Below are 24,721 nucleotides of genomic sequence, written 5' to 3' on the forward strand. Positions count from 1 at the left end.
GTGACAGGATCAGGGACAGGATTGTACACAGGCACCTCTGCGGCAGCCTGTGCTGCCTCATGTCCCTGGTCCTGCACTGCACAACTAGCACCAGTGGAATCCCCTCCTCCAGACCCCGTGTGTGTCCCTTCCACGGCCTCCTCCTCCACCAAACCCCCCACCAACCTGGATGACTCCATGCCATCTTCCTCCGTCGGACCCTGTGGTGTCTCAGCTGCCCCTTCTGCTGCCGGGGAGTCCACCTCCAACCTCTGCCTTTTGGACCTACCCTCGGCAGCTGCGGCCTGGGATGTGGCAACAGACTCCTCACTCCCCGATGAGATGACAATCTGGGAGGGGAGCCGGGCCTTGCGTCTCCGGCTGGCGGTACGATCCCTGCCGCTGTGCTCCACAGCACCCTCTCCGCCCTCTTCTTCAGTTGACGCTGCAGACAGGGAGAGATAAAATAAAGGCATCAGGGCACTGTACAATGGACTGATACACACATGACAGTTGCACATGAGTGGCAATGTTTAACTTCAGACACGGCATCACACTCCATGAGACAGATGTCATTTTAACTCACACACATGAACATTTCAACAGCAATATTGCACCAGGCAGCACCATCTATACACATACAACAGCATGAACAGCCAAAGGTGAGCCTGACATCACATGAAACACAAGGAGTGCACTAGACATGCAAACACGCCACCATACTTACATGCATGTCTACATCTCCTCCAACTGTTGCAGTGATGAGATCGCCATACATGTCACATCTGCCATTCATCCTTCTACATATCAGTGTCACGTGCATCCATGTTGCATCACAGTTGCACACTTGTCAGATACACATACATACATGCACATGTACACAGTGCAGATACATGCATTAGGAACAACCATCCATGCCACAACCATGCCAATGTACATACACAGAAATTCAAACATGTGTGCTCCCACACCTGCTTTTGCCCAGCATGCTTACCAACACATACACCATCAATGTGTCTCACAATTGAGAGGACTCACATGTGGCAGCCTCACGCCCATGTTCATACACATCCCTACATAGCCCTACATAAACACATGTGCAACCTGCACACTACTGGCACACCACGACATATCAACATGCATGTACACTTACCGCTCGACTCCAGACGGGTCTGCCTCTCAAGGATCTGAACGTAGAGCGCTGGGCATATGCGTTCCAGGACCCTCATTTGATGGTTCGACAGCTGGCCCCGGCACCCCTTGGCATCCGCTGCCTTAGCGAGGCGCCGGGCCTTGTTGAGGGTCCCCCTCCGCGTTGATGGCAGTCACGATGTACATCCAGATGTCCATCCAGATCCTGGTCCGTCCTTCATTGTCGGCACGCAAACTTCCAAAGAGGGCATCATACTGCCCCAGGACTTGCTCCACCAGGACACCAACTTCGGTGGCAGTGAAGCTGGTGGCCCTCTGCCTCTCTGGCTGGGTGTTGCCAGTGCTGCCAGATGGTGTTGTGCTGGACATGGCAACCCCAGAGCAGGAGTGGGTGGGCAACTGGGTCCTGGGGCTGGGCTGTGGAGCGATGGAATCCCAGTCGGAGTCTTTGGTTCCATCAGGGGTGGTCACAGCAACTACACCCCTGGCTGACGTACAGGCAGCAAATGGCAGGGCACGTGGGCAGCAGGCAGTCAGGCAGCAGCAGATGGCAGGTGGGAGCGTGCTTGGGGCTCTGAGGGGCAGTAATTCGGCCTTCTGGGCAGGAGCGTGGTCTTCTGTGTGTTTTCGCATGGCCAGCTTGATACGGAGTGATTTGGCACGTGAAAAAATTGCACGTCAGCGTGTAATTCGAGGAAAGGGCCCTTAGCGCGTAAGCACGTCAGCACACACACAGATTTCATTGGACCAACGGCTCTTAGCACGTAAGCGCGTAAGTTACATTACGTGTGCGGGTGTTTCCCTCATAGCACGTGATGACAGAGCACACGTGGAAAAACTGCACGTCCGAGTGTCATCGAGTGTAATTGGAGGAAAGCACCCGCATAGACGCGTATTTGACGTGTACGTGTGGGATGGTTTTAAAGCTACGTGTAGGATGCCATTTCCTTGTACGTGCTTTTCGTGGAGAGCGAGTGGGTGAATTCTGTACTTCTTGTCGGTTCACACGCAATGACTTCACAGCGTTTCTAGTTCGTACTCACTGTTACCTCTACAGCTCTTTTCTGATTTTTTGTTGGGCCTGTTTCCTCAAATAGAGTTCAATTCTCCTTTTGTCCTGTCTCCTCAGACAGCGTACAATTCTTCTTTTGGCGGGGGTGTTGCCAACGCGCACACGCGCGCATTTTTCACGTTCTTTTTCCAGGCAGACGGTGAGTTCCGCATATACTTAGCAACTGTGCTTGCCCCGTGTGTCGCGTTCCCCTTCAGAGATCCATGTAGGCTGTGTGTATTATGCGTATGCCTAGTTTTGTGTTTGTGGGTGCCACAGCATAGTGCAGGTTCATTTTTTCACGCACGTGGTCTACGAGGGGTTGCACGCACGTTAATTTTTTTATTTTGAGCTGCCTGTGCAGTGCATGACCCGTCATCATCCCCCAGAGGTCACAGACAGCCTTGTTAGAGCACTAGGGTACGAATTCCATCTAGTATCCTACCCCTTTGACCCCCAATTGCCCAGGGCAATAGTTTACTGCAACTCCCATACACACAACAACATCAGTGCCATGGTTGGGAGGCAACCAAGCGGTAAGGGAGGCAAAGGTGGCCCACCTTCAAAAGGTGGGCATGGTGGGCACGGTAGGGGATGTGGCTGGGATTTGCAGGGTGCCCCTATACCCCCATGTGTGGAGGAACAATCAGGGACACCCATGCCACCCCCCCATGGTTGTAGGAAACGTGGCTGACACCATCCCAGCTCAGCCCCTGTCGGTCCAGCCCATTGTGGCACCTGACCTCGCACAGGATGTCTCCCTGGCTGACTTCCAGGTCAGCAAGTCTAGGCCACGTGTGGCGGTGCATGGTGTTGTCACCAAGCCACGTGGATCTGGGGCAGCTATGTCATCTGCTGCCCCAAGTATGCAGGGTGGGGAGGCTGCAGGGGCAGCTGCAGCTCCATCCGCCCCAGCTCTGACTCTCCCAGCCAGGACAGTGTCAGTCCAGGTCCATCAAACTGACGTTCCCCCTGCCAACATTACCCTGCAACCAATGCCTGCATCAAGACCTATGGTCATTGTTCATTCCCACACTCCTACTACCCAGTCCACCGGTGATTCTGCCCCTACTGATCAGAGCGGCGTAAACCACTCTGGCTCTGCTCCACCTTTAAAGAAGAGGAAGAAGGGTGCTCTGGCACGACAGGCTGAGACTCCAGACACGGCTACACACTCCGGTACCTCAAGGAAGCCTAGCTTTAATGATCTGGAACTTGATGTACTTGTGGCCTATGTGTCAGCACATAGCCGCAAAATGGTGGTGACTGCAGGGTGCAAGACCACACCTGGTCAACGTAGGGTACACTGGCAGACCATCGCGGACCACATAAGTGCCCTTGGATTTGTGAGGCGCACAGCTGATGATTGCTACAAGCGGTGGAATGACCTGAAACGCAGAGCAAAGAATAAGCTGGCCTCAAATCATGCCGCTACTCTGGTGACTGGTGGTGGGTCTCCACAAGAGGACAACAAACTCACTGAACATAAGTCTGTTGCTGGAGCCTTCGTCACAGAGGAACAGATCCAAGGTGTGGTAGAACTACCTGATTATGATGCATTGTCCGGTGAGTGCCCATGCATGTGTGTGTAATGCATGTGTATGTTGTTTGGGTGACGGGTTCTGATTGAGTGCCAGATGAGGGTGTGTGTGCCTGAGTGGTATGGGTCACCCATGTGCTTCGTCCAAAACATTCAGCAGCCTTGGATTTGGGTGTGGCAATATCCCTTCTGCCCACAGTAGTAATTTACTGCAACATTATGGCAGTTGCCCTTGAAGTGGCATCTTGCAACAACATTGTTTGTATTTTTCAATGTTCGTTCAGGCTGATTGTTTCAATTCTCCCACTTTTGCTACGCATTCCTCAGCCCTATTGTCACATTTGTGACATGTTTCTGTCATTGATGAACCCCACATGTGTTACCTTGTTAGGTGAATGATATGACCATTCAGGCTGATTGAGTATTGGCCTGATCACATACATTTTTGGGGCCTGTTTGAATGTGGAACATGATAGTTGTTTCCTGTCATGTTGAAGCGCACAACCATTGATATGTTCATCGGTCTGCAATCACTGTATTTTTGTACACTGGATGTGTTGCAGTGTGTGGCACATGCCTATTTTGTCACACTATGTAGCATTTGTCATCTCATCATGTCCATCTCAGATGGATGGCTGACAGTATTCATTCACTGACATATGGATGTACTTGTGAAATGTACCATGGCTATGGTACATGCCATCTGTGTTTTGGCATGTGTCATGTATGTGTATTGGACATGCCACTCACAGGCCAATGTGTGATGTCAGTGCAACCCAGCATGCAGCAAAAGTGTTGCTCTTTCATCTTGGTGTAATCAGTGTCTGCCTTTTGCCTCCCCTTCCAACTCAGTGACAGTGCATGCATGGGAGGGTTATAGTCTGTAGCTTGTCAGGCCTATTTGTGTGCTATGGTGCTAATGCCTGTTTCCATTTTTTGTCTTTCATGTTTTTGCAGGGGATGACACACGTGATGGTGTTGAGGTTGAGGAGATGGTGCAGACCCAGGAGGGATCACAGGCACGACCGAGCACCAGTGGGGGACTTGGTGTGGTGGTGGGTGAGAACCCAATCTTGCTGCAGACCATTCTATCCAGGGGTGTCTCTGGGTTCACCTCCCCAGACCTCTATTCAGGTGCTGATTTGGATGATGGGACCTATGTGCCGTCGCAGGTAGGTGTTTCTGGCAGGGATTCTGTTCTGTCCAACCCACCTGCACCAGGGGTAGAACCCTCTATGGGGATGTCAGTGTTGGTAAGTCCGCCTTTGGCGCTTACGGATGCAGGGTCACACTCCACAACATTTGATCCTGTTCCTGGGCCACAAGATCAGAGGGGAAATGCAGTCCTGCAGCCTCAGGCAGCGCCGGCACAGCAAGGCGCAGATCGCCTTTCCCGAAACAGATGTGGTGCCCGCCGACGCGGTGGCCGTACGCCACCAGGCAATACCGCATGGGAACAATCCATGTACGGAATGGCAACCCAACAGGCAGCATCAGTTGATGGCTCAAGCAATGGAGAGGGTGGCCACTTCCATTGTCCCCCCTGAAAGGCAGATGGAGCAACTACAGCAGGCAACAGACTATATTTGCCAATCACACAGGGAGGACATGTTGGCGTCCAACAGGGACAGACGGGTGGCACTGGAGACTCTACGCCAATCGATATCAATAGAGTCCCAGGGCCACAGGGAAGCCCTGAGGGTAGAACTCCATCACCTTGACCTTGAGGTTTCCACTAACTTGAGGACAGAACAGCAGCTGGAGCTGCTCACACGTTCACTCTCAGCTGAGATGCAGGCAACTCGGGAGGAGATCCGGGCATCACGTCAGGTGGTGCATGGGGATCTACGCACTATAATCCTCCAGAACGAGACCTTCCACACCTGCATGCTTGCTGCCATGGAGGACCATACCAGGGCTTTGCGTGGGCTGCCTCCCATAGCACCACCACCTCCTGTGGCAGGAGCAGCTGAGGGTGATGAGAGCGACAGCAGCAGTTCTCCCACATTGGCATAGCCGTGCAGGCCATGAGCCCATGGAGGTGTTTTTTTTTCTCTCAACATCCACACAGGCTGCTGTTGGTGCGCACCCTATCCTCAGACCACCTGGGTGGCCTGCCCCCCACTGGCCCCCACATGGCCATTTTTAATTTTTGATTTTTTTTTACAGTGTTTTCCCTTGTGTGTCTCCCGTGGGCATCCACTGTATTCCGGCTGGGCACATGCAGGCTTGTCCTGCGTTTGGGATGCTTGGGTTCGTGAGACACACATCCCTCCTGCTTCCCGTTTCCATGGGCTTGCAAAGGGTGTGCCCAAGTGACAGTGACTTACACAGTGACGTTGGACTCCCATGAGCTGTGTGGGCAGTCTGTAGTCAATACTGTGTATACATTCCTAGTGGATATTGTTGTATTGTACACTGCATGGTGTATTGATATGTGCTTGTGCATCCATGTCTTCCTCCTAATTTGCAGGTTCATTCCTCATGTCTTCACAAGGCCGTCTACTTTGGAGATGGAGTTCATGTTGTAAGCAGTGCACTTACACATTTGCGTGGCAGCAGCACTGTACAGTTGGAAGTGGTCGATGTGCTGGCATAATCAGGTTGTAAGACTACCACTAATTTAACTTAGTACTGTAATGTTTATGCTATGTTTGAGGTTGTGTAGCTGCATTGTATTGTATTTGGTCATGTCTGTTGTTAGTTCTACATTACTGGGAGCATATTGTGTGTGGCCAGGTTCCATTAGGGACACTGTACTTTGTGACACTTGTATCATGTTTTGGGGATTGCTTTGTTTGCTCTCACGTAGCATGACATGCCATGGTGTGTTGGGTGGCAGTGCTGGGGAGGGGTTGGGTGACATGGCACTGTTGCCATGTTGTATTTTGCAAGGGGGTAATGAATTTAGCAGCATAGAAGTGTGTCTTTTGATGACACAGCATTGGTGGTGTTTGTGTAGGTAGGGATGCACACAATGTAACACTTCCAGGTGATCAATCTCAGGCTGGTATGGTTGTGAAGGTTGACTATCCCTTACGTCATCATCATTGATTGTCAGATGGTATGTGCCAGGGCTGTGTGCACTCCACAGGGGTGTGATTTTAGGTGAAGTAATTAGCCACCAGCTGCGTACGGGCTGCCTCACCCCGTGCCCTTTCCCCTCACATGCGCAGAGGCCGTGCATGTGGTTGGGGATGTGGGGGCACCACCATGTCCACAGGCAGGGCCCAGCGTGTTGCAACGTTGTGCAGGACACATGCTGCCACTATGATCCTGCACACTATTGGGGGAGAGTATAACAGCTGCCCGCCAGAATGGTCAAGGGAGCAAAAGCGTGACTTGAGCACTCCGAATGTGCGCTCCACTATGCCCGGGTTGCAATGTGGGCTGGGTTGTATCTTACCTCGGGTGGCGTGGTGGGGTTCTGAGTTGGCGTCATCATGTGGGTGCTCAGAGGGTAGGCAATGTCCCCTGGGGAGGTGGTGATGGGTATCATTAGTGGGGTTGTGACATTACTCAGTATCTGACATGCATGCATGTGCTGTGGTATTTATACTCACCGAGCAGCCATGTATCGCAATGCCGCCCAGCTTCTAGGTCCCGGTTTAGGGTTGACATTCTGTAAATAAAACTGTTGTGGGTGGACCCTGGATAGTTGGCGTATACTGAGGTGATGATTCCCTTGGCATCACATACTACCTGGATGTTGATGTAATGCCAGTGCTTGCGGTTTCTATAGATGTGCTCTGATGCCCTGGGGGACGTATGGGTGCAATCAATGGCACCTAGGACTTTGGGGAATTATGCCAACTTGTAGAAATCCTAGACGGCAGTCTGCCTTTCTGCAGGTGTTCTGGGCAGGTATATGTGCCTGCGGACTGATGGGTGTGCAGTCATGATGGCCAAGACCTGGTGTAGGCAGCGTGACTGCGTGGCCTGTGACACCCCCCCCACTATAGCACTTGTCCGTTGAAATGATCCAGTGGCCAAGAAGTGCAGTACATTGAGGACCTTCTCCAGGGGACTGAGTGCTTGGGAGCACAGGGTGGGTGATGTGAGGTCATCCTCCCACTCACTCACCAGGTTGAGTATTATGTGAGGTGGAACCCTGTACCTCCAATACACCTGCTCATCAGGCATCCCAAAAAGGCTGGTTCTGGGTGTGAAAATTCTAGGCCTGACTATCCTCCTCCTCCTGCGGTATCCCATGACCACTGCTGCTAGGAACGGTATATTCATACTGGCGTATGAGCTTGTTTGTTGTTTGCATGCACTTTTATGCTGCGCGGGTCCACGTACTTCTGCTTCCTGCTGGCGTACGTGTTTCCGGATTAGCGTGTCTTTTTTGGCACACGTGTTAGACCCGTTTGAATCCATGAATACGTGTTTTGAACGTGCGTGTTAGCGTTCCGCGCATTTGCCTCCTGTACTTCCCTTGTGACGCCCACATTTTCACGTGTTGTTCCCCATTCCGCGTGTCACGCCCTCTGTTCCTCCTACTTTTGTTGTGTGGGCCGCGCTATGTGCGATTTCGCTCTGCGCGTGGCACACGCAGTTTGGAGATGTGTGCGCCAGCGTGCGCCACGCAGAATTTTGGCACACATCCTGGGATTTACACGCGCACGGACTTCCATGAATCGCTGTGCGTGGGTTTCGCTGCGATTTTCGCACTGGCACTGCGATTCGCACGCTTTCGCACGCTTTCGCACGCTTTCTCATGCTTGCGCTGAAAATTTCAGCGCACTTTAATTCCATGAATTGGCCTGTAAATTGGACCGTCAGTTCTGGTCATGGATTGGGTCTGTCAAGGAGGAACAGCACATCAGACACGGGTCTGGATCAGCTAGGCCGGTCACCGGATTTGCACAAGATCTGCCCTTCTTGTTTGTGGGTATTTCAAATCAGTTGGATAGCAAGTTCCTCAGGCCAGCCTTGTGGTAGCAAGCCAGATAGTTTCAGGATACTAGCTCAGAAGGCCTTCCCACACCACAGCACTACACTGGGTTGTGACAATAAGTTTGAGGATTTAGGCCCTGATGAAAGTCAATAGATCTCCCCAGCTTGGAAGGATGTTAAATGCTGGATGTAGAATGCTAGATCAGAGTGCTTTGCCGGAATCAGGAAAGTGAGTGAATCAGTGAGTCCCCATGTGTTGTCAGCTGTCTCTATTTATCCTTTCAAATGACATCACAAAATGGGTGTATGGGCCGGCTTAACTAAGCTTGCCCCATTGAGCTGGGATTGGATCAAGACCTCATCTCCACCTTGCATTTGAGTGATTGGATCAAGGCCGTTAGATGTCACATTTATGGTTTAGCTTTACAGTCCTTAGAAACCTCCCCTTAGCCACTAGTACCAAAATCAGATTTTATCTTAAATGCATATTTCTACATTGGTCACCTCTACACAAATCACACACAAAGATTCCATATTTTATGTAGCATCTGCTCATCAAAATCCCGCAACTGTGGGATCTTGTTTCACCTTTCTACAGTATTTTGTCCTTTTTGCATGAACACAATTTTCAAATTTTCTGCAAATTACCACACATGTGTGCGTTTAACATAGGGATGTTTGTGTACATTTTCACAATTCTAGCATTAACACAGTTCACATAAAACCACATATATTGCCATCCCTGTCCAGAATATGTTACACAGTTCTACCACCTCTTAAAACGTGCAACCAAAAATTAAACTAACAGATCTGTTCTTTGTATATTTTTCACCACTTTGAATCACAAGTTATGAGTCTCTAAAAACTGTTCATTGTTCATTCTTAACAGCAAATGGTCTGCCCATTTGTCTCTCCCTGGAATCCAGGAACAGCCTCCTCCGTGGGGGAAGTCCTTCCAGGAGCAGTTTACAACCCATTCACACCTCCGTTTCCTGGGCTGAAGGATCTGCCATTGTTCATTCTCTTCCTGTAGACAAGAGTCTAGCCTAACCCACAATTATCATCTATCAGTGAGTTTCTGCTGAGAGGATTTCCCTCCCCTTCGGCGTAACCTGTTTTTCCACTTCTTGCAGCTCAGCCAGGCTAATTTATTCTTAACTTCTTAATCCAGCAAAAACCAAACATGTTGCATCAAACATAAATACATTACTTTCTTAGCTTTAAAACTGTGGGATCAAAAACACAACTGAGATCTGTATTCCTTTTGGCAACCATCCTTTTATGTTTGCTAACCCGGCAGACTTTTAGTTTAGATACTTTGAAGTTTCATCAGGAGCTCATCTGACAGCTGTCATCCACAGGTAGCCCAGTGTACTGCACACAGATTTTGACAGTAGCTGTCAGTATATAGACAATCCAGTTTGTCTGAGGAAATGTTTTGCTCTTTACACTTTATGACTTTGTATATTCGCCATGCTTCATTGGAGTGCATGAATTTTAGCGCCAAGCAAGATTTTGAATGTTGAGAAGTGTTGTGTATAGGCATTTTGGATTTTTTAGCAATGAAGCAAATGTCATTTATAGGCACATTTTGGAGTTTCATTTGCCAGCGCTGCTTCTCTCTCTGCACTATGTTTGCTGGTCATGGAGCCCACTGGCACATTTTCTGCAGTGTGTGCTCTATCCCACCACATATGCACCATGGGTCCATCTTTTTCTGCGTTTAACCACGCGGTTTTGGAGGTTTTTGGTGCACACAAGAGTTTTGCCGCCGTTGTTGCTGTTTCTTGCACCATAATTATCAGAGTGATGAAGCATAGGATGGCGGAGTGGGTCAATACATCCCACAGATCCCCCCTTCCCTACTTGGTTTTGTCCTCCCATCAAGGGGAAGTCAGGAAATTGGGATGTTCTTTTCTGTCTATATGGGGAAATCCAGCTGCTTCTCCCATCAGTGATTGAGGCGACCCACTCTCCTTGCTGGTTCTGGTTGGGGGTATGGAGCAACACTCTGGGCTCCTTGGGTCTTTCCTCCCGGTCCCCGAGTGGTCCTTCTTGGTTATTCTTGGGATGATTTTTAGTCCAATGCTAGAAAATAGAACATAGCATGGTTATGGAAACATTCCTGCTACTGTGTCCACACATCTTCGGGGGATATCAGCAGTGGGGAAAACACTTTAATTCCTTAACAATTGGCAATATTACCCATCTATGTTCACTAATGGTCTTGACAGGTGGATTCTGTAGGTGAGGCCTGGGATGGTCACCTCTCCTCCATTTCTGAAATTCCATTTCCTACTCTAGCACTAGTGCTGACCGGAAGGCTTCCTTTAGGTTTGACAGGACCCTGAGATTTACTCTCCAATTGGGACCTGGCTTGGCAATAACTAGGGTCCAAATTAATCTCAAGTTGGTTGAGGAGGTCACGGCTCATATAAAAGGCGGAAGGAACACCTCGCACAACCCAACAAGTATGTATTATTCTTTTGTCATCCCTAGAAATTTAAATCATAGAACTGCTAAGCAGAGGATGTTTGGAGCGTGGCGTTTCCAGGTCCCGTGCCCATTGCTGCACCGACTCTACGGCGGGTACGGTCTGGTCTTTTGGGAGATTTTTGAATAATGCTTCGCTGAGGAAGCTTTCTTCGCTATTCAAGTCAACTCTGGTGAGGACAGACTCCTTCCAGTCATTTAACTGAATTGGGATGAAGAGCTGTTCACCCATTTTCAGAATTCCAGCTAAGTTTTGTGTTGGTTTGATATCAATTTTGGCTATGGACTTGGGATTTTCGGATTGTACATTAGTATAAAATTTCAATGTATCTTCCTACAGGGAGGAATGCCACTTGAGACTGGAAGGGAGGCTGATTTTCTGAAATGGAGAGGAGCTCTCATCACCATTTGGTGGTCCCACAGCTATGATGGTGACATTGGGCGTGTCATTGTTTTGAAAGTAGAACCTAATTTGGTCCGGTTTTTGTTCAACCATGTGCCATTTAAACTAACATGGTTGACACTATGTTTTAATTTTATTTGTCGGTTAGTCTGGGTACAGAGGATCTTGTTTACACAATCTATTAGGGGAGTCAATATACGCAGGATGTCATTCCCTAGTAAACATGGTGTGCCCTCTGGAGTCACAACTATGACCGGGTGCTTCACCTTGTGTCGCCAATTTTAATGTCTAAATCCCCAGTCCCCTCGACAGGAATATCATTCCCATCGAAGTTCTGAAATTGTCCAGGAAGATGGGTGAAAGGGATTTGGTATTTCTCCCCTCTTCCCGAATTCAGCTTATCAAAGGCCCTTTTTGACAGAAGGGTGGCTTGGGATCCAGTGTGCACCAGTGCCAAAAATATACATTGCCCCTGTATTTGGACGGGGGCATAAAATCTTCCCTCCTTCTCCTCAAGGGCGTAAAGATAATGCGCATTTTTGGCCGATTGGTGGGTTAATTTCTTTGCTCTGGATTCTGACAGAAAGGTGACTTGGGCAGGATTTTGTTTGGGATCTTGGGAACATGTAAGAAAAAGGTGACAGTTGGATATGGGGGAGGTCTTGGGCTCCTCTGGTTCTGATTCTGGGCTGCCCCCTTTTTGGAGGCAGTCACCAGAACTGGGTTGAACAAGGTGATTTTCTAGCTGGTCCTTCTGGGGTTCAATGATGGGCGGTTTTAACTTGGTTCCCACATCTACCCAGTCTTGATTAGGATCACTTTGGAACCATTTTTCTTTGGGAGGAGTTTCCCCATCCTTGAAAGAGAAGATCCTTTTCCCAGAATCCACTGAGGACCCCTCTCCTTCAAATTGGAAGATTCAAACCTTCTCCAAAAAATGGAATTTTTTAAGCTTTATTTCTCCTACCCGCCCTCTGTTCCTTAGGTTGCAGACTTTTGGGGCAGGAGATTCTGGTTCGGGTTCCTGAGTTTCCAGGGACTTTTCACAAGTGGGGAAGGAAGCTTCCTCTAAGGCTTTACACCCCCCTGTGCCTCCTCCCTGGGAACCGGTGGGTTGTCAGGGTTCTCTCCCTGTCATTCCTCTGGAGTACAAGACCCTTGATTTGAGGAGTTCGGGGCCGCCATGTTCATCTGAGGGTTTTGATGAGCCCTCAACATGCGACCCCTATCCTATGCCAAGTTCTAAACCTGGCTTTTCAGTTGGCACACCCGCTCTGGCTAGTATGGGGTTCTCTGGTCTACCCTGAGTTGATCACGGGAAGGGTAACTATCCCTTCTCCCATAATACCCTGGATTGGTATAGTTTTGGTACCCCCCACCATTGGCCTCCCCACTCCCGGATTGGGCTGACTGAGCACAGGAAAGTGGGGAAAGAAAGAAGGGTTGTTTTGGGGGTTGATGTTTGGCGGGTACCGGGGAAAGAAACTCAACCCGGCATTTGGGGGATTACTGCCTTCCCGGGGAAAGTTAGGAGGGAAGTTTCCTGGGTTGGCTACCGCCTGGTTGGATCCCCCCTTGGGCTGGGGGAGTTCACACATGGCCGAGGATGGGTCTACTGCCCTTGTAACAGGGGCTGATGTAGTCAGGGGAGTTAGGGTTCCCACTGTGGTGTTACCTTCCTGACTCCCTGTTTGGGATTGGCCTGAGGGCCTTCTGGGTCTTTGGTTAGTAGGATTTTTACGCAGGAATGTTTTTTTCTCCAGATCTAAAATGGGGGCAACCTTCACCTATGCCACCTTGGCAGAAGCAGGGGTGTTGGTTGGTTTTGGGCTTTTATTGGCACTTTTATTTTCTACTGGTTTCTGCACTTCGTAAATGCGAGTTGCTTATCAATGACCCAGTCTAGTGATCTTTTCTCATGAAAGTCCCTCACCAGCTGGTTCTTGATGTATTTAGGTAGTACACGAAAGAAAGTATTGATGAACTCCCTACTGTCTGTGTGCCCCCTCCTGGTGGCCTGCGCAAAGGCACATTTCAGCTCTTGGACAAATTCTTGTGGGGCCTGGTCTTTCCCACATTGCAGATTTTAGGCCGCCTTGCGGGCCTCTTGAGGGTTTCTGTGTATTGAGAAATGCTTTAGGATGTCTGCCCTATAGGTGGACCATCTTGAGTGGTCCTGAACCTCCAGCCCGCAAAGAAGCTGGAGTATTCAGGGGAAAATGTCCACTTGACATACTGAAAACAACTTTGGTTGTCCTCCAGGTGGAACGTATCCATTATTTGCTCATACAACTGACATTTTTATGATAGGGCGTTATGACACTCCTAATGGCCTTGATTTGCTGCAGGGGATCTTTCAGTATGGCCCTCTTAATTTTGGTGGCCTTTTTAGTTTTGGTCACCCTTGTCCACTCATCCTCTGACTCAGAGGCACTGCTACATAAGGTGGCTATCTGATCTTCTAGGCTCTCCCTGATTCTGTGGGCTTGAGAATGGCTGGCAGAATGTGGAGGCCTAGTCTCTTGAGACCCGTGGCACTCAGAAGAGTCTTCTGACTCTCTCTTGCTCCCAGGATTGGCTGAGTATCTCCCCCCCCCCCCACTGTCCTAGCTGGGAAGAGGTTTTTAAGATTCTCTTTGTGGGTCTATTTTCATGGAATTCCCCACCAAATTTGACTGACTGATCCCTTGGTAGGTGATATTTCTGAGGATCCAGTTCTCTGATTCTCCCCTCACTGGCGTCTCACTGATCAGAGAGGCTAGCCCTAAAATTCGGGAACCTGAACATAGATGCCCGCCCATCCATTTCTGGGAGGTGCTGAGCTGTCAGTCCCATATTTCCCATTTTATTGAAGTCTCCCATCCCCGTGGCCCTTGGTTCATATACGCCAGTGGACATGAGGGTGGCATAGTCCATGGAACTGAAGGAATTAAAGTCCCTGATGCCAGGGGTCCTGAGGTTATGCTCAGGAGTTTCTCTATCCCATCTTAACTCATCTCTTTCAGCCCCTATTCCCTGATGACATGCCAAAATCTGACCTTTTGCTCCTCTATTAAGGCCTTACTGGTCTCTATGGTTTGTTCATGGATGGCTATGCTATCTGTTTGTGGAGCCTGTCATTCTTTTCACATAGAGCCTCATTGTCTCTCTGTGCTTCCTGCCTGAATTGGGAATATTGGGGCAATTTTAGCTGCAGGAGACTCACCTCCTGAGTTTGATCCTTATTGGTCTGATTGTCCTTTGCCAAAGCTTCCTCCATCTGCCTGGTGTGCTCTAACAGCTTTTCATAATCAGTTTTGATTTCTTCAAATTCCTGAATGGCCAACATACCTTCCTCCAATTTTGTTTTTAAATGGCTGACTTCATGGCCTAAGGCGTCCCTCTCCTGACTTAGAGTGGCCCTCTGCTTGGCCAGGTCGTCCCTCGGTTTTTTTATTTTATTAATTTCCTTCAGACTTATCTCAGGGTTACTTTACTTTTGCAAACAGGCCCAATTCCTTTGAGTATTTCTTTTGAGGGGTGCTTGTACATTGTAGCACAGTATGGTAACCCAACAAGGTGTATGTACCCCGTTGGATAGCACGCTGTGTTAGACTGTCATGAGTGGTATGTCAAATTCAGGATCCCGGCACCGAGCCCCCAAGCTGTAAGTGATTTCAATCCGGCACACACCGAAGTCACGCCCAGCATGTAGTATGCAAACGAAACCCTTATTTATGTTTATCTATAAATTCAATTTTCTGAACGATATACCATTCATATCACACCCTTCTCCTGAGACTCCCCGGTCACACTGAATGAGGAATCAGGCTAGTTTGCAAAGGTAAAGACTTATTTATGTATTTAGAATTTTAATCACAATATATTTTAATAGGTAAACAACAATCACCAATGGGGTGACAGAACACTGAGTAATGTATTTAATACACTAGGAATCGAGTAAGGAGCACAACAACAAATGCAGCACAGAAAATAATACTTTTGGATTGGTTTAGAACAGATGACACTATGGTTAGGGGTTCCCCCTGCAACACCCCTCAACCCCCCAAAAGGCAAATTAAATGGATGTGAGGAGAGAGCAGGTATTCAGGAATAACACAAATCAAACAGTATGTCACTCCCACCTTCCCCCTTCAAACACAAGAGAAAAACAGAATTGACTTTTCAACTGTCAGGATGGCTTTGAAATAGTCTTAGGAAATAGTCTTAGGAATTGGCTTAGCAAACACACCAAATGTGGTCAAAAATACTTAAATTGTCAAAGTACGAAATAATTTAAAGCTAATTCACACGTGAAAAATTTATCAGAATGTCAAATTGCTGCAAACTTTTCGTTATGCAATTTTCACTATAACGGGCCAATCACACTGTTTCATAATAACTGAGGGAGTTATAGAGGTTTTAGTAAAAGTTGTTTTTGCAAAATAGGCGTGAGAATGGAAAACAGAAATTCGGATTTAGAAATGACAGATAGGTTTTATTATACTATATCAAGGACTACAGAAAAGAGAATGCAACACAGGAATCAGTCATTCACGGCCGCTCATAACAATTCATGTGTGATGCTCAATTTTCAGTTTTTTTGGGAATTACTTTTCTTAATCAGATCAATATGAAGTTAGGGTTTAGTAAAACAGATGAGAGAAAAGTCAGCGCAAAGATAGTTCTAGGGGATCATACATTGCAGATATATTATGGGTCACAGTTCTTCCTATTAATACCTACAGAATAAGTTATTAAATTAGACCGTCAGTTCTGGTTATGGATTCGGTCTTTCAAGGAGGAACAGCACATCAGGCACGGGACTGGATCAGCTAGGCCGGTCACCGGATTTACAGAAGATCTGCCCTTCTTGCTTGTGGGTATTTCAAATCAGTTGGATAGCGTGCTCCTCAGGCCAGCCTTGTGGTAGGAAGCCAGATCATTTCAGGTTACTAGCTCAGAAGGCCGTCCCACACCACAGCACTACATTGGGTTGTGAGAATAAGTTTGAGGATTTGGGCCCTGATGAAAGTCAATAGTTCTCTCCTGCCTGGCAAGAGTCTTGGCATCTGGATCTGGAAGGATGTTAAAGGCTGGATGTAGAATGCTGGATCAGAGTGCTTCGCTGGAATCAGGCAAGTGAGTGAATCAGTGAGACCCTATGTGTTGTCAGCTGTCTCTATTTATCCTTTCAAATGGCATCACAAAATGGGTGTGTGGGCCGGATTAACTAAGCTTGCCCATATTCCGCCATTGGTTAAACAGTGAAGGCAAACAGAATGGGCGAGAATGGACAGCCCTGCTTGGTCCCCCTGTGCAGATAGAAATAAGGGGACAGGGTGTTATTGGTTCGGACCTTGGCGGATGGTTGAGTATACAGCAGCCAAACGCATTTAATAAAATATGGTCCAAGTCCAAACCTCTCGAGTACAAGGAAGAGGTATCTCCAGGAGATGGAATCAAAGGCCTTTTCGGCATCGAGGGCCACTACGGCCGCCTTTGCCTCCGGGTCTATTTGCGCCAGCACATTGAACAGTCGTCGAAGGTTTAAAGCCGTGGATCTAGTTGGTATGAAGCCAGCTTGATCAGGGTGGACCAGGATTGGCATGTACGGAAGTAGCCTGGTGGCCAATATTTTAGTGAAGATTTTCGCATCGGTATTGATAAGGGAGAGGGGCCTGTAGGAGGCCATATCCTATACTAGTCTACGTGGCTTCAGAAGGACCGTAATAACTGCCTCAAGCATCGAGTCTGGAAGGACACCACAATTCATGGCCTCCTCCCATACTTTCAGTAACAGTGGGGCCAATACGCCTTGAAACTCTTTGTACAGTTCGGCAGTCAGGCCATTTGAGCCAGGGGCGGCGGCCACCTGACAAAGATTTAATGTCCTTGTTTAGTTCTTCAATAGTCACGGGTTTATCTAAAATGTTTCGCATCGTTTCAGTGAATATTGGGAGATTAAGGGAGTCTAGAAATCCGAACGTGTCTTCCCTGGTTTTAACATCGTGATCAGAGTATAAAGCGGATTAAAAATCAGCAAAAGTGGTGTTGATATTGCATTCTTTATTGACCATGACCCCAGCCGGGTTCTGGATACTAGAGATTGGATTTAGGTGCCTGTCTGTTTTAAGCATGTTGGCCAGAAATCTCCCCGCCCTATTGCTCTCCCCGTATCTGCGGGCCTTAGCCGGGGCAGCTGTAGTGTATCTATTGCGACTTCAGCCACACCTAGTTCCCTCCTCACTGCTCTCAGCATACCTGTAGATTTACCCAGTATAGTACCCCGGACCCAAACCTTGAATGCCTCCCACAGGATAGCATAGGTGCTCACAGAACCCTCGTTCAACTCCAAAAACTCCTCGATTTCAGTGTGTAATGCCTCACTGAGATTGGGGTCCCTAAGGATTGCAGAGGGCATCCTCCACCTTTTAGCCGGAGGTGGGGAGTCACCCAGGCTGATGTGTTATCGCCGAGTGGTCTGAGAGCGTGCGGGGGTGTATTGCACAGTCATTGATCTCAGCGGAGAGGGACGAACTAATAAGCCAATAATCTATAGGGGAGTGGGAGTCGTGAACAGATGAGTAGAAAGTGAATTTCTCCTCAAGTGGGTATAACGTGCGCCATGCGTCAATTATGTTGGTCTGTTCCATCATCTGTTTAAATGATTTTCGCAGCAATGTGATGGATGTCCCTTGCCATATCCTGTATGATCTTGCTATGTTGGATGGTCGCAAGCAGCATCTGCTGCTCCTACTTCGACTGGTCGTGGTTGAGCCTGGTACCCAGTGAGACTCTGAGGGTAGCCAGACCAACCAGTTAGTGCAGCAGATAGGTAGGTCAACAGAGGAGAGAGATAAAGAAAGCAGAGGCGGAACGGAATGTCTTGAGATGCTTAAGGAAATTCAGATGGTCTGACACAAGTGGTGGTCTGATACAGAGGAAGGCACCTGCAGAGGAAAGAGATCTACCCCCTCACCTGGAGAAGCGTCTGACCCTCAGTGAGTTAGAGGTGACTGGGTGAAGAGCTCAAGAAGGAAGGTTTTTCGGTAGACAGAGTTGTATATAGTTGCGGGCCCCAGCACCAGAAAGCCTTGTGGATGATGCATAGGGTCTTGAACTGGATCCTTGCAGCCGCCCGGAACCAGTGGAGAGATTTCATGGCTGGAGAGACATGGTCCCTGGGCTTGTGGGCTTGAGGCCTAGGACAAGTCTTGCAGTCCTGTTCTGGATTAGTTGCAGAGGGCAGAGAGCAGAGGAAGGCAGATTGAGAAAAAGGTGTTTGCAGTAGTCCAGCCTAGAAAGAACTAGGGCTCTGGAGACATTAAGCTTCTGGGGGAAATTCAGAAAAGGCAGAATTCCTCTGTGGAGGTGCAGCTGGTAGTAGCCCTTCTTGGCAAAGTCTGTGATGAGAGGAGAGAAGGGGAGAGTGGAGTCAAAAATGACACCAATGATTTTTGCCTCAAAGGAAGGAGAATAAAGAGGGCCCAAGGAGGGCAGCCCGAGTGAGAGAGGGGAAGAGTGAGCAGGGGTCCCAAATGAGAAGGATCACAGTCTTACTGGCATTAAGGCTGAGCTTGTTGGAGGCCCACCAATCCTGAATTGCGGATATAGTCAATAATGAGCGAGGGAGGAGATGACGCTGAGCGGAGCCTGAAAGAGAGCTGAGTGTCATCCGCATAACACTGAAAGTTAGAGGAGAAGATAGGGATAAGCTGGCCCAAAGGGGTCAAGTAGACATTGAAGAGCCAGGGTGAGAGGTTAGCGCCCTGGTGAACACCACATGTAGAGAGAGAGGTGGTTCGGAGAAAGAACCCAAGTTGGACCTGGGATGGTCGGTCCAGGAGGAAGGCAGACAATCACTCCAGGGCCTGATCCGTGATGCCCAGGATCTAATAGAGTTGATTGATGAGGATGGCGTCATTAACCATGTCAAAAGCTGAGGAAAGGTCAATGTGGATGAGGACAGATGGAAGGCTTGAATCAAGATTAGTGAGCATATCTTCACAGGTGTTCAGGAGAGCAGTTTTAGTGCCTGTGGCTGCTTTGAAGCCAGACTGTTGTTCATGGAGACAACCAAAATATTCAGTGTGGAGAGTAAGCTAGGAGATGGCCCGCTTTTCCAGGAGTTTGCCCAGGTAAGGAGTGATAGAGATCAGGCGATAGTTTGCCGGACAGGTTGGATCGGCAGAAGGCTTTTTAAGAAGGGGGTGTACACATGGGAGTGCTTGAAGAGAGGTGGGAAGTTCCCGTTGAAAAAGAATGATTGCAGAAATTGGCCTAGGCTGTAGCGAGGGTATCAATGTGGACCTGTTTGGATGGCACTGTCACGGATGTGTCTAGAAATCTCTTCAGGTGTAATAGGAGAGAAAGAGGAGAAGGGAGAAGGAGAAGGATAGGCAGCAAGAGTGGTCTGGGAGAAGTAGAGGGAGAGGAAGCGGAGAGAGAGTGAGAGGACAGGATGTCCTGATTTTTAGTGATGAAGTTAGAAGACAGAGCCATGCATAGGACCTGGGAGGGAACAGGAGAGGTGGAGACTGTAGAAGGATTGGCCATCTCTTTGCAGATTTGAAAGAGTTTGGCTATGTTGTTAGATGCTGCAGAGAAGTGGGCTTGGATGTGAGCTCTCTTCTTGGACCGGACTGAGCGTCTGTAATGCCTTTGGAGAAGGTGGCAGGCCAGTTTGTCAGAGAATGCACCTGATGCCCTCCACTTCCTCTTAGCCACCCTACATTTGGGTTTCAGGGTGGCGAGGTCAGAGTCATAGCAAGAGTTGCACTTGGAGGTAGGGTTCAGATGGAATCTCATGGCAGGGGCAAGGACATCTGGAGTGTTGGAGATAGAAAGATGCAGGTTAGAAAGGGCTGTGTCACAGTGTGAGTCAGCCACAGGCATGGGGGAGCTGACAAAGTATTGGCAAAGTCACACACTGACACCTGCTTCATGGGCCGAAAGAACAAAAAGGTAGGTGGCTGTGCTGGGGTGGGATAAGCCTAAGGGACAGAGCATGTCAGGCGAGAGGAGAGAAAGGGCTCAGTCCAAGAGAGAGAAGTGGTTAGAGAGTTTGAGAGGGGGTTGTCTTAGGAGATGAGAACATCCAAGTATGCCCGGCAGAGTGTAGAATGGAAAGAGAGAGAATGTCACAGAGGTTGTGCAAGAGCCCCACGGAAGGATTAGAAGCATCCAGGTGGATGTTGATTTCTCTGAGAAGGAGAAGTTGAGAGGTAGAGGCAAGAAGAGAAGAGGAGAGGTCAGTCCACTCTAAGAGGAAGAAGGCGACGTGGCCAGGTGGCCTGTATATGTTGGCCACAGTCAGAGAGAGGTCAGGAGAGATAGAGAGCCTGCAGACCAGGCATTCAAAGGAGGAATAGGCCTGCATAGGAATGACAGAAGCAGGGACCAACTCTGGAAAGATCAGTGATATTACTTTTCTGGGAAGGTTGGTTCTGAGTTTGGAGAGGATCTTGTAACCATCAGGGATTAGTGTGTCAAAACTTGTGACAGATCTGGCCTTGAACCATGCCTCAACGAGAGCGAGCAAATCCAGGTCAAGTTGTTTGAGGCAGATGTCAGAGGAGTTTTTGATAGCAGAGTGAGGGTTGAGAGTATTGATGTGGAGCAGGTTCCCACATTTGAAAGACTTCCGTGGAGGGGTACAGGCTTGAGGTACGCCCTGTGGAAGTGGTAGAGGGTCCTGCGAGTGGGCAGAGATAGTATAAGGAGGTGGCAGAGTAGCCCGAGAGGAGCAGAAGGGTGCATAGAGGCGGCAGAAGAAGGAAGTGACAGAGGAGCCAGAGAGGTGCTTGTAGGAGTAGCAGGAGAAGGAAGGAGGTTGATAGGTGTTAGGCAGAATCATATGCAGTACCCTTTGGGAACACCACACACAATTAAGACTACAATTGAAAGTACAAATTCACCTTTGGTACAAGCACATACTACACAGTAAAGTGGTAGTGATGGCTGAGCAGCCAGACTTACCTCAAGAGTAAAGTGGGCAGTATCAGAAGTTTACACAAAGGACAAAAATTACTATGGTTCAAATAAAAACTGATTCAAGGTTTCTGAGTAAAATAATATACATTTATTTACACCATCAGTTATGAAACAGCTCACTAATATAAAGCAGCAGAAAATCACAATCTTAATACACTACACCACACCCAATCAAATCTGGACAAGTTAAGCTCAAAATGAAGTGTGAGCAAAATGGCACTCCAGCAATAAAAAAAGGGAGGAAAAGAACAAGGTTATCAAAATTCAGCAACACCAACAAGTGATAGGCAGGGCAATCTAGAAAAGGTTTACTACAACTAGGATAGAAATAAATAGGCTTGGGCCAATGTTAATGATTCAGGGTCTTTGCAGAGGATCACACAGTTCAGAGTAGTTCACGGTTAAGTCTTTGCCAAGAGTTCAAAACGAAGTTGGTCGGAGGAAAAGTTATTCAAAAAAGTAGCAAAGGACAAGCCTTCGGAGAGCTGAAAGATTTAAAACACTTTCACCGCGGCCAGAAGGAACGAACGTCCGGATCCGAACAGTACCTTAGATGAAGAAGAATGCTGTAGCTGAGGCGGTAGTTCCTGGCAGTTCCTGCCGGCTCACGGTTCCTGAAGTGACTGTCAGACTGACAAGAAGGAGGAAGACTGGAGAGTCCTGCGCTGCCCAGGGAAGAAGCCAGCAGCAGAGCAAAGCGTGGAATAAAAGGTGCACTCCTTAAAAGCACAAATTGACTCTCTCTCACTGGCTATCCGGTTTCCTGTAGTGCAGCAAATTGAACAAGGCTGAAGAGGAGGTCCAAGGGCTTTGTGAGCTGGTTGGTCCCACCAGGCTCAAGGGGAAAAGACTCCTTGCGGATCTCCTCTGTCGTCGAAGTTTCGGGTGATTCAGACCTGCAGCAGGGCTTTACCGGGTTGTCCAGTAGTTGCAGCAGTCATCTTCCTTCAGCTCCTCGTTGGTTCTCTCGTTCCAGTGGCGACTCTGCCTTCCAAGTCCCAGAGACCTGCTTTTAAGCAGTTTTACCCCATTCACACAGCCTGGCTGTCAATCATACAGCAGGGTTGCTGTCCTGGCAGAACAGTCACCTAGCCAATCAAACTAGAGTGAGACCTGGGTCTCCAAGGAGACCCTGTGCAGGGTGCTTCAAACCCCTCCCTCACATCCTGTCCACCCCGACACTCAGGCACCTATGGAGGGCGAACAAAGGAACCAAACCTGGTTTGGTGCGTAGAGTAAAACACTAGAAAGACCTTTACAAAAAGAAATGGCAAATAAACCCAACCGGACCAAATCAAATTAAAAGGGGTCCAGCGGATTAAAGTTCAAGGCTACCACCATAGCCTCTAACAGTACCGAGGCTATTTTCATAGCTCACTGTAAAATAAAAATGGTAGATACCACTGCCACCAGCCAAATCTTAGAGAAAGGGGAACAAAATAATGTTCCATGAGAAACAGACAAAAAGGGATAACTATTAACTCTTCCAGTACTCTATGGAAGATAGTTTGTACTGGGGCTGTAAATTAAAGTTTAATAGTAGCAAGTCTAAAAGGTCAACCCTGTGTCACTGCACTAAAGGTGCTGTGTGACAGACAGTAAACACATGATTCCTATGTAGTAGGTGAGACTCCATAGTCCATGAGCATAAAATGTACAACACACAGCAAAAACACATGTAAGAGTGGGAAAAAAAGTCTCACACTCTTACCAGGTGAAAAAAATAAATCCTAGAAATCCAGCAAAGCTGCTGAGGGACTCAGTAGATAAGGGTAATTAGTCATTCTGGAGAATTCTCCCTAACAATAGGATGCGGGAGAAACCTATCGAAAAAGAGGAGATTGGGCTCAGGGCCCTGGACCAAGATGTTGACATTCATATAGACATTAATGATGATCTTGGAGGAGAGGAAGGGGGCCATGAGGACTTCCCACCGAGTGCCACCGTTATTGGGACAGTAGGAAAAAGGAGAGAGAGCAGAAACCATGTGAGGGGTCCATAGGTTTGGAGATGGATTGGCAAAGAGGATGTTGCTAAGAGTTTGTCTGGAGGAAGGATTGATGTAGTTATCAGCGATAGAGAGGCCTGGGCTGGAAACCAGGATGTCCCTCTTGAACTTCACCATTCCCAACTTAGTGAGAGGGATAGGATAGGAGATAGAGTAGCAGTTGAAAAAGCTAAGGGAGACAGAAAGCACCATAAAGGGAGCGATGAAGATGTAGGAGGAGTAGGGAGCAAAAGAGAGAGGAGAGATGCACCACCCAGTGCCATGCAATGCAGGATGCACGGAGGAGGGGGAGTCACACAGTTGGGAACACAGAGAAGGGAAGACAGGTACACTCGTACAAATGGTACCCCCACTGGGGAGGGGTCTTAGAGAGTGGGAGAGAGCCTAGTGGGGACAGTGGACAGTAAAACAGAGACTACAGTGGCTCAGACCCTAGGGAGTGGGAGAGAGCCTAATGGGACACATATCATAGAACCAAGAAGAAAGGGGACCTAGAGAGAAGGAGGGAGCCTGGTGGGACACAGATCACAGTACACCCGTAACCACAGTTGAAGGGGACCTAGAGTGGGGAGAGATCCTAAGGGACACAGATCACAGTACACTAGTACCCGCAAATGAGGAGACCTATAAAAAAGGACACAAACAAAACTCAAAGTATGGCTTACGCAGGAGGGGAAAGCCTAGGGTTGCACAGAGACAGAATATGATTACGTCAGACGATAAGTACGCCCAAGGACAAGAAGTTTAGTAGAGAACAGTAGTGGCTGCTTCCTCTTCCTCTTACCGTTCAGTCGCTGATGGTCAATGGATGCATTGTGTGCTCACACTCTGTGCCACTTCCCCTTTGTCACCTAACACCTGTGTCGATCAACACTCCGGCCTTGACTTGCATACAGACACAAAATGTCCGGCTGCACATACATCACATATTGTGACTGAGTACACTGTAACCTGTACGGCACTGATAAATGGCATTCAGTGAACTGTGCAATCCTGGCTGGGAATATCAGGCCATGCTACAGGGCATGGGGCCTCATTACGACCCTGGCGGAATGGGTTAATGGTGGCGGACCTGTTAAACCCATTCCGCCTCATTACGAGCTTCCCTCGCGGGACCCGATGTGGACGTCTGGTTTCATCAGATGTCCTTACCGGGTCCCGCGAGGGGACCAGGGAGCTAACAACGGGACGGTCGTAAACGGCCTGTTTTTAGCTCCCTGC

This window comes from Ambystoma mexicanum, chromosome 2p (assembly GCF_040938575.1).
Source record: "Ambystoma mexicanum isolate Mex_15411 chromosome 2p, UKY_AmexF1_1, whole genome shotgun sequence".
Classification (NCBI taxonomy): domain Eukaryota; kingdom Metazoa; phylum Chordata; class Amphibia; order Caudata; family Ambystomatidae; genus Ambystoma; species Ambystoma mexicanum.